The 7,458-nt window shown below is 40.2% G+C and overlaps 1 long non-coding RNA gene across 1 annotated transcript; it reads left to right on the top strand.

Moving 5' to 3' along the window:
• Positions 1–987: 987 nt before the first annotated feature.
• On the top strand, positions 988–5,979 carry LOC127498121 (uncharacterized). The gene is made up of 2 exons (XR_007925819.1): positions 988–3,506; positions 3,748–5,979. It is a non-coding gene; the product is annotated as an uncharacterized LOC127498121 (long non-coding RNA).
• Positions 5,980–7,458: the final 1,479 nt, after the last annotated feature.

Below are 7,458 nucleotides of genomic sequence, written 5' to 3' on the forward strand. Positions count from 1 at the left end.
TATGCAAAGGAAATCACACGCTCTTCATTTTTTTTCACCTCTCATTTTTTATGACTTTTCCTCGGAGTAAAGCAACAGAGGTCTATTCTAGAAGTTCATGAACAGCCCACAGTCAGAAGCGGTCCCTCTTTGTCCTGTCCTTCAGTGCTTTGGCTAAAGACAGTCTCTGTCCATCCCCTCAGCTGACGAGGCTGAATTCATTCCCATGGTGCTGATAACTCCAGCATGCATGCGACCTCATGGTTCAGATTACAAGCGGGGGATTCATTCCTTGTATTCTGTCGGTCACCTCGGCATCAATTGCAGCAGTAAGCAGCGTGTGGAGGGGAGAATAGATGCTATCAGGCAGAGGGCAGCTGCTGGGAGACTGAGAGTCTGTGCTCGTGCTGTGAGAGAAGAAACAATAATGTGACACAGTGCTCCAATATGCATCTCACTGATGACTACTGTTAATACATTACTTCCTGTTTATCGTTGATCAATTGTTTAACTTTAGCTTTATTAAAGGTGACCTATTATGCAAAATTCACTTTTATAAGGTGTTTGAACACTGATGTGTGTTCGCAGTGTGTGAGAACAACCGGTCTATAATGGTAAAAATCTAATCTAATGGCTAATTTTTTTATAACTCCCATAAATCAAAAGCAGTCTCTTCAAACGAGCTGATTCAGATTCCCCCCTACGTGACGTCATCATAGGGAGAATCCCCGCCCACAACTTGTGATGATCCCATTAGCATAGACGCAGCCCTGAGTGAGAAGCACAGAGTCCGCCATTTCTGTATCCTCGCTGTAGCAGCTGGAGTTGTACAATGTCTTCGGCAAAGAGGCATTACAAGTGTTGTGTTTTGAACAATATGTTCTCTGACCAATACGCCAATATAGGTCGTTGGTCACTTCCCTGAAATACGACCCATATGAGCATTTACTAAAGTTGCACCCCTATCGACAACAGGACACTTTCATTTCAATGCATTGTTCCCTTTTATCTGCGTCATATTTCGGGTTTCGCGTAGCTCAATTGGCAGAGCATTGCAATATATAACAATATGCAATCATGCGATCGTGAGGTTCGATCCCAGGGAACACGTGCTCAAAAAGTGCATATGCACTATAAATCACTAAGGGTAGGTTTAGGGGTGGTGTGGTTGTAGCTGTTAATAAAAAATGAGTTTTGCTAAATGGAAATAGGACAAATGGTGTAAAAAGTCCACACATTGCATTTAAATGAACACGCATTTTGATTGGTGCGTTTCATGACGACAGACGTACTATATCATGACACTGTCATTATTTTTACGCCAGCTAGAGGGCGCATGACTTAAAAATGTAAATATAGGTTGTAATAAGGTGCTTGAAAAATGACCTATAGGGTCATTTTTTTTTTTTTTTTTTGAAGACAGTCTGGTTTTGAAATGTACCAATGAACATAAGAGTCTCCATAGACTCCAGCCATCTGAGTCACTGAAGACTTTGTGGTTAAATTAAATTTTCGAAGAAAACTGGTTAAGTCTTATATGTTTGCAACAATCATTTTGTGCCAGACTGCTTCATAAATGAGGGTCTTTTCAATGCTGGATTTTCACAAAGATTGATTCTGAAACATATAAGGCTGAACACCGCTACTGACAGTTTCTGACATTTTCAGTGCGTGAGATTGTCCTGTTTTGTTGTTGCCGGTATGCCGGAGCATGAGCTATTGAAGCTCCGCCCTCTTCTTAAAAAAGTGAGCCTGGAGCACCAGCTCATTTGCATTTAAAGGGACACACACAAAAACGGCACATTTTTGCTCACCCCCCAAAATGAATCGATAAATTTCATATTACTTTCATACTTTTATGGAGGGAATATGTTGTATACATTGTCGTTTAGTGATAGAGAAAGTGGGCAAACCTTACAATTGAATAACTAATGGAACTACCTCAATAACCTCAACTCTAGTACCTCAGCTTCAGTTCACACTCAATTTTAACCCAGTAGTTTACAACTTCTGTTGAACCTTAAGACTAGCACTTGTATCATTTTACATGATCTGAAAGCAACTCAAGCAATTATCATATTAGGCCTATTATAAATTCAAAAGGTTGTTGTACTGTTCTTAGACTTTAAATTACATTTCCCCTATCGTCAAAAATCTTTGAGATGCCATTTGCCATAAAACAATATGATTGATTGTTCAGATAAGCTCTGGTTTTAGCATTTAGGACTGATAAGCATGCTGTGAAGAAGGAAACATGATGTGATGTTTTATCAGCTCCTTATCTCACAATGTAATCATGCTAATATCTGCAGATCAGTGTGCGTTGCAGGGGGAAATGGATAGTGCTGAGTAATGTCTCCTCTCAGTCTGTGCCGCCCATGCCAGCACTGATGTAACCGTGCCAGTAACTGAGTCTGCCGTCTCAGATATTGAGTCTGGGAGCGCACAGCCAAGCACTCGTCCCCCTGCCCTGTCTTTGAGACTCGAAGACAGTGGCAACAGTTCTTGTGTCCCTATCTAATGCTAACCTAAAACCACATCTTCCAGTCTCTCTCTCCTTTACAGAGATGAGACTCAAGCTTTGGCATAATTGTTGGATGAGCCAGTAGGTGGTTCCAAGGCTTGAGGCTTCAGTTTCAAATGTGCATTAGCTGATAAATCATATTACTTCATCACGCTGTCATTCCTCTGAAAACATAGACTCCGTAATACCATCATGATGACATGTATGCTTATCTCATGAGCTTGCACATTTTAATAAGTTGTGTGAAGTCTCACAAGCCCCTACTGTTCTTCGGTAAGTTGCCATTTTATCCTTCAGCTCACTTATTTAGACACTTTAAGGGAAATTACATAATGTAAGCATGGGCCACAATGAATAACCACAGCAACCAGGAGCTCAAACCACTGTCGGATGATAGAACTAATAGCTCAGACATTTGAAAATGACAGGTGATATTACCTTTCAGCAAAGATTGTCCAGATCCTAGGAATGAGGGGACATAGAGATCCGATTAGACTGATTACCTCATCATTGTTTAGAGTGGCGGGAAGACAGTGAACTTCATTTCACAGAATGACTGCAGGCACTGTGATGGAAGGCTAATCAATTGATAGATTACGCAACTGATACGAGTGCTGTGCTAAAGCTGGGAGTGACTGTGAGTGGGATTACTGTGGCCTCAATGGACTGAATGACTGAGAACTAACGGTCACTGGGGTCACTGACACTGATATCTGCTTCTTAGAAAACCAGAATGTCAGACATTGCAAGCAAGCTTGTAGAGCTGGATTTGTCTAGGATTTCAGATTATAACATGTGGTGTAATACATCATTCTTGTCAACTGGACATGTTTCTCTTTGTTTTTGTTTTTTTTGTTTTTTCTCTCTCTTTTTCTGTAGCTTAAGATGGTTCAGCTCTCATCTAGGTGACTTCATCAGTTGTGGATTTATGGTGGAGGTGCCTCTGCATTTAACCTTGTTGAGCAACACTCTAGAGAGGACATCTGGAAAAAAGGGATCACAGGTTAGTGGAGTTAAGATTTTAAACAGGAACAATATACTGTTTCAGAGTGAAAAAGGCTATTGATGGCCTTGTTTACACCTGGGATTTACATCTGTGTCAGGTGATCCAATCACAAGTTGCCAGCCAAGACAGATTTACACCATGTCATGACTTGCCTCTCAGATGCGTTTTCTGTGACCACTTTTGATTATTTATTTTTTTTCTCTGATTTTACTACATTAGCGTGTTACTGTATTTTCAGAAAGCTCAAACAAATCAACAACAAAAAAAGTTGGAGAAGTTCCTTGAAGACGTGGGCATGAATATGAAGCGTGCGGTGGACATCCAACCCAGCCTACATCCAAGTGTGATGTCAGAAGCCAGGCCAATGCCACCCTGCAGCCGATTAAGTTTTTTTTTTTTTTTTTATCATATCAATCACAGTACTAATTGCCTACACCAAACACTCATCCCTAAACCTCTACCTGTCTCCACCCCCTGGATCTGGATCCAACCTCACCCCCTGTACTACAGTGAGGAGCTACTGAATCCTGGTGGACCAATTTCCAGCAGTTTAGCTCAGCCCTATTTAAACACACCTGAACCAGCTAATCAAGATATTCAGAATCACTAGAAACTTCTAGGCAGGTGTGTTGGAGATTAATTCTGAAGGACATTGGCCCTCTAGGAGCAAGATTAGACACCCCTGAGGTATGCCAAAGATGTCCAATATTGCTCCTGGAGGGTCATTGTCCTGCAGAGTTCATCTCCAAACCTAAACACACCTGAACCAGCTAATCATTGGCTGTGTCCGAAGTTGCCCCTATACCCTTAAATAGGGCACTATTTGAGGGAACAGTCATTTGTAGCGGTGTCCGAATCCATAGTGGACATTATCGAGTGTACTAATTCAATACGATAATGCACCGCAATAACGAGTGTGCAACAGATGTACACTCACCGGCTAGAGAAAACCCATAATGCACTGTGAAGGTTGTGTCAAATGAATTCCCGCATCTCACCAGAAGATGGTGCCCGCGGCTGAATCATCCATCCATCCATCCATTTTCCAAACCTCTGGTCCAATGTGGCTACAGCATAATATCATACAGGTATAAATTCATTTTAATTGATTATAAAATTGTTTAATTAAGGTTTATACATGCTAGTTTCCATGACAGAGTTCAAGATAAATCTTTTTAGTACTATAGGAGCTGCCAGTTTGCTAAGTTTCAAATGATTAGTAAACAGCAAGCACAAACTATGCAAAAGCGTCGCACTCAGTGGCGCACCTATTGTCCAAATTCACTCACTCGTTTTCATTCACTCCTTCAAGTGAACTACATTAGTTGAGTAATGTAGGGAATAGTGAATGAGGGTATAGGGGGCGATTTTGAACACAGCTAAGGTCTTTAGCATTACTCAAAAGTTCCAGGCACATGTGTTTGATGCAGGGTGGAGCTAATTTGCAGGATTTGACAACTGATGTGCTTTTCTGATATATTTGTAAGATTACAAATACGATGTGGTAACATCATCTGACTACCTTCTGATTTTCACCCTGTTTCACTCCTGAAATCTTCTTCTCTGCTACAACTCCAACAATTCTTGTGGTCTTGTGTGTAATGATGTTAATAAGTCTTCACCATCAGTCTACAACTGATCAGGCTTGAATAAGTGGTGAAATGTGTTCAGATAAAAAGAAGCATCCAGTTGACCAGAAAAATCTACTAGAACAATCTATTATGACCTGGACAAACGAGAATCTTCCCAGAAGTGCTGTAGCACTGAATAGTAAATTATAGCACACAGATTTACATAAGTTCTTGACAGGTGGTGTGACAGACCACCAGGCAACAACGTCCATTCCTTCTAAAACTGATCCACCAAATCATACATTCATCCATGTAAGACTCCTCTACACCCATGCTGAGTTGCCTTGAACCATCCCACCCGCTTGGCTACAATGGAAAACATCCCCCTCCTCTCACTCAACCCCCTATTCCTCTAGCCTCACGGAAGACATGATGACAGTGGTGTCAGCACAGGTCACGGTGATACACAGAGTCTGTTCGCACCAAGCTGCCAATTCCTATTCTTTCTCCTTTTCTTACTCCTCTCCCGTTGCTAGATTTCTGGGTAGGTTCATAGGGTCCAAATTCCTGCCCATCAGCAGCTCCGCTTATGGCTCAGAGGTGTGGGGTTTCCACCTCTCTTGGCTGATGGGCTCACTCGATGTGGTCTTAAAGCCAAACTCAAATAGGATAGTGCTTCTTTTGGGCAATTGTAATCGGTTTAATCTAATTGCAGCGCATCTTGTTTTTGACCAAGTGTGCAACAGAGTTTATGTAGCTCAAGGTCAGATGTGCTATATTTTCTGCTTTTTCATAAATGGCTCTGTGATTAAGGATAATTCATCACTGTTGACCAGCCAGATCATCTAAATTATACATTAATCTGTAAATAAAGCATTTCAGTGGCTAATAAGAGAAAATAGGAGTTTTGTTGTTATTTGAATGCATTTGTTGAACCCATTTGCATTCTACACAGAATGCTATATTTTAAAGTGATATGGAGGAGATCAGGAGGAGAAACGGTTAGATAGACTTGGCATTATAAATGGCACTGACGAGTAGAAGAGATAACACCGGTGCCATGGACCAACATAAATTACACACTTTTCAAACTATACATCCTCAGCATGATTATGATCACTGTTTTGCTTTAGTAACAGTTTCGTATTAAATCTAAATGGGGGAATCTATTAGACTTTGGCTGTCTTAAGCTGACAAATGCGGCTTTACCAAGTTCAACAGCTCTAACTGAGCTGTGATACAAACAAAATGCTATTGGCTATTTTAAAAAAGGGGAGGAGCTGTTCGATACGTCTCGCTACGGAAGCCGCTGCTGTAGCAGTTTCAAATGACGTAAAACCAGGATTGGTATGTTTGCATAGAGTTCTTAAAATGTTAAGGGCTTGTTTTGCCCTTTGTGACATCTTGAAAAAGGGGTACTTAGTATTTTTACTGGAGTAATATACTCAAGTACTTTTACTCAAGTACTTGATTTGCGTCCACTACTGTAGGTGTCCCTCAGTAGGACTGCATGGTTGTGTCACTTTAGAGTTGTTAATGGACAGATGTGCTTACACAATTTAATCAGTCTGTGCTAAAGAAATTAATTTCACGATAGATGCTAATCAGGGAATGGAGTGTAAATTTTAAGAGATAACAACTCCCCTAGTTTAATTCAAACAGCATCCGACACAGGCTATGCAACAGTGTGTGAGTGAATGCTGAAGGCAGTGGTGGTGTGCTGTATCTTAGAGACAGACCCTGAAATACTTAGATGGAATTCAGTCTTGAATCGTCATGTCGGCTCTGTCATATCGATTTTTACAGAAAGTAGTCCTAAATTGGGCTTTCTTTATCAGTCTTAAGGCTTGTTACCAGGCAACAAGATGACCAAACTCACTGGCCTGCTAACACAAAGGACAATTGGGGTAATTCTATAATTTAAACTTGCTGCCTGTATTTTTTTTAAATCCTTATTTTTTCTCCAAATGCTTTTTTTACACCTGTTTTTTGTTTGTTTGTAGAATTTTATTCAGGAACATGTTTGACATTTATTGAATATGTTCCGCCTTTCACATAATGCTCCTAAATGTATTCCTACAGGACATTTTATGATGATAGAAAATGTTTGGGGTGTTATGTAAATTTGGTGTGACTAGTTGTACAAAGCATTTTCATAATTTAACCAGAATTAGAATATTTCAAGCATTTTAATGAACTGTCCAATTACATGTTGGACCTACAATTTTTCAAATCAATTATTCTAGTATTAATTATATGTTTTCTGTTAAAATGTCAAGGAAGACGTGTAAGTGGAATTCTTGACTGAGCTGTTGTGATTATTTTTGATGAATAATTCAGAGATTTGTCATTTGTTCAATCACAGTTGGACAGGGTAT

Source organism: Ctenopharyngodon idella, chromosome 17 (assembly GCF_019924925.1).
Source record: "Ctenopharyngodon idella isolate HZGC_01 chromosome 17, HZGC01, whole genome shotgun sequence".
In the NCBI taxonomy this organism is placed as follows: domain Eukaryota; kingdom Metazoa; phylum Chordata; class Actinopteri; order Cypriniformes; family Xenocyprididae; genus Ctenopharyngodon; species Ctenopharyngodon idella.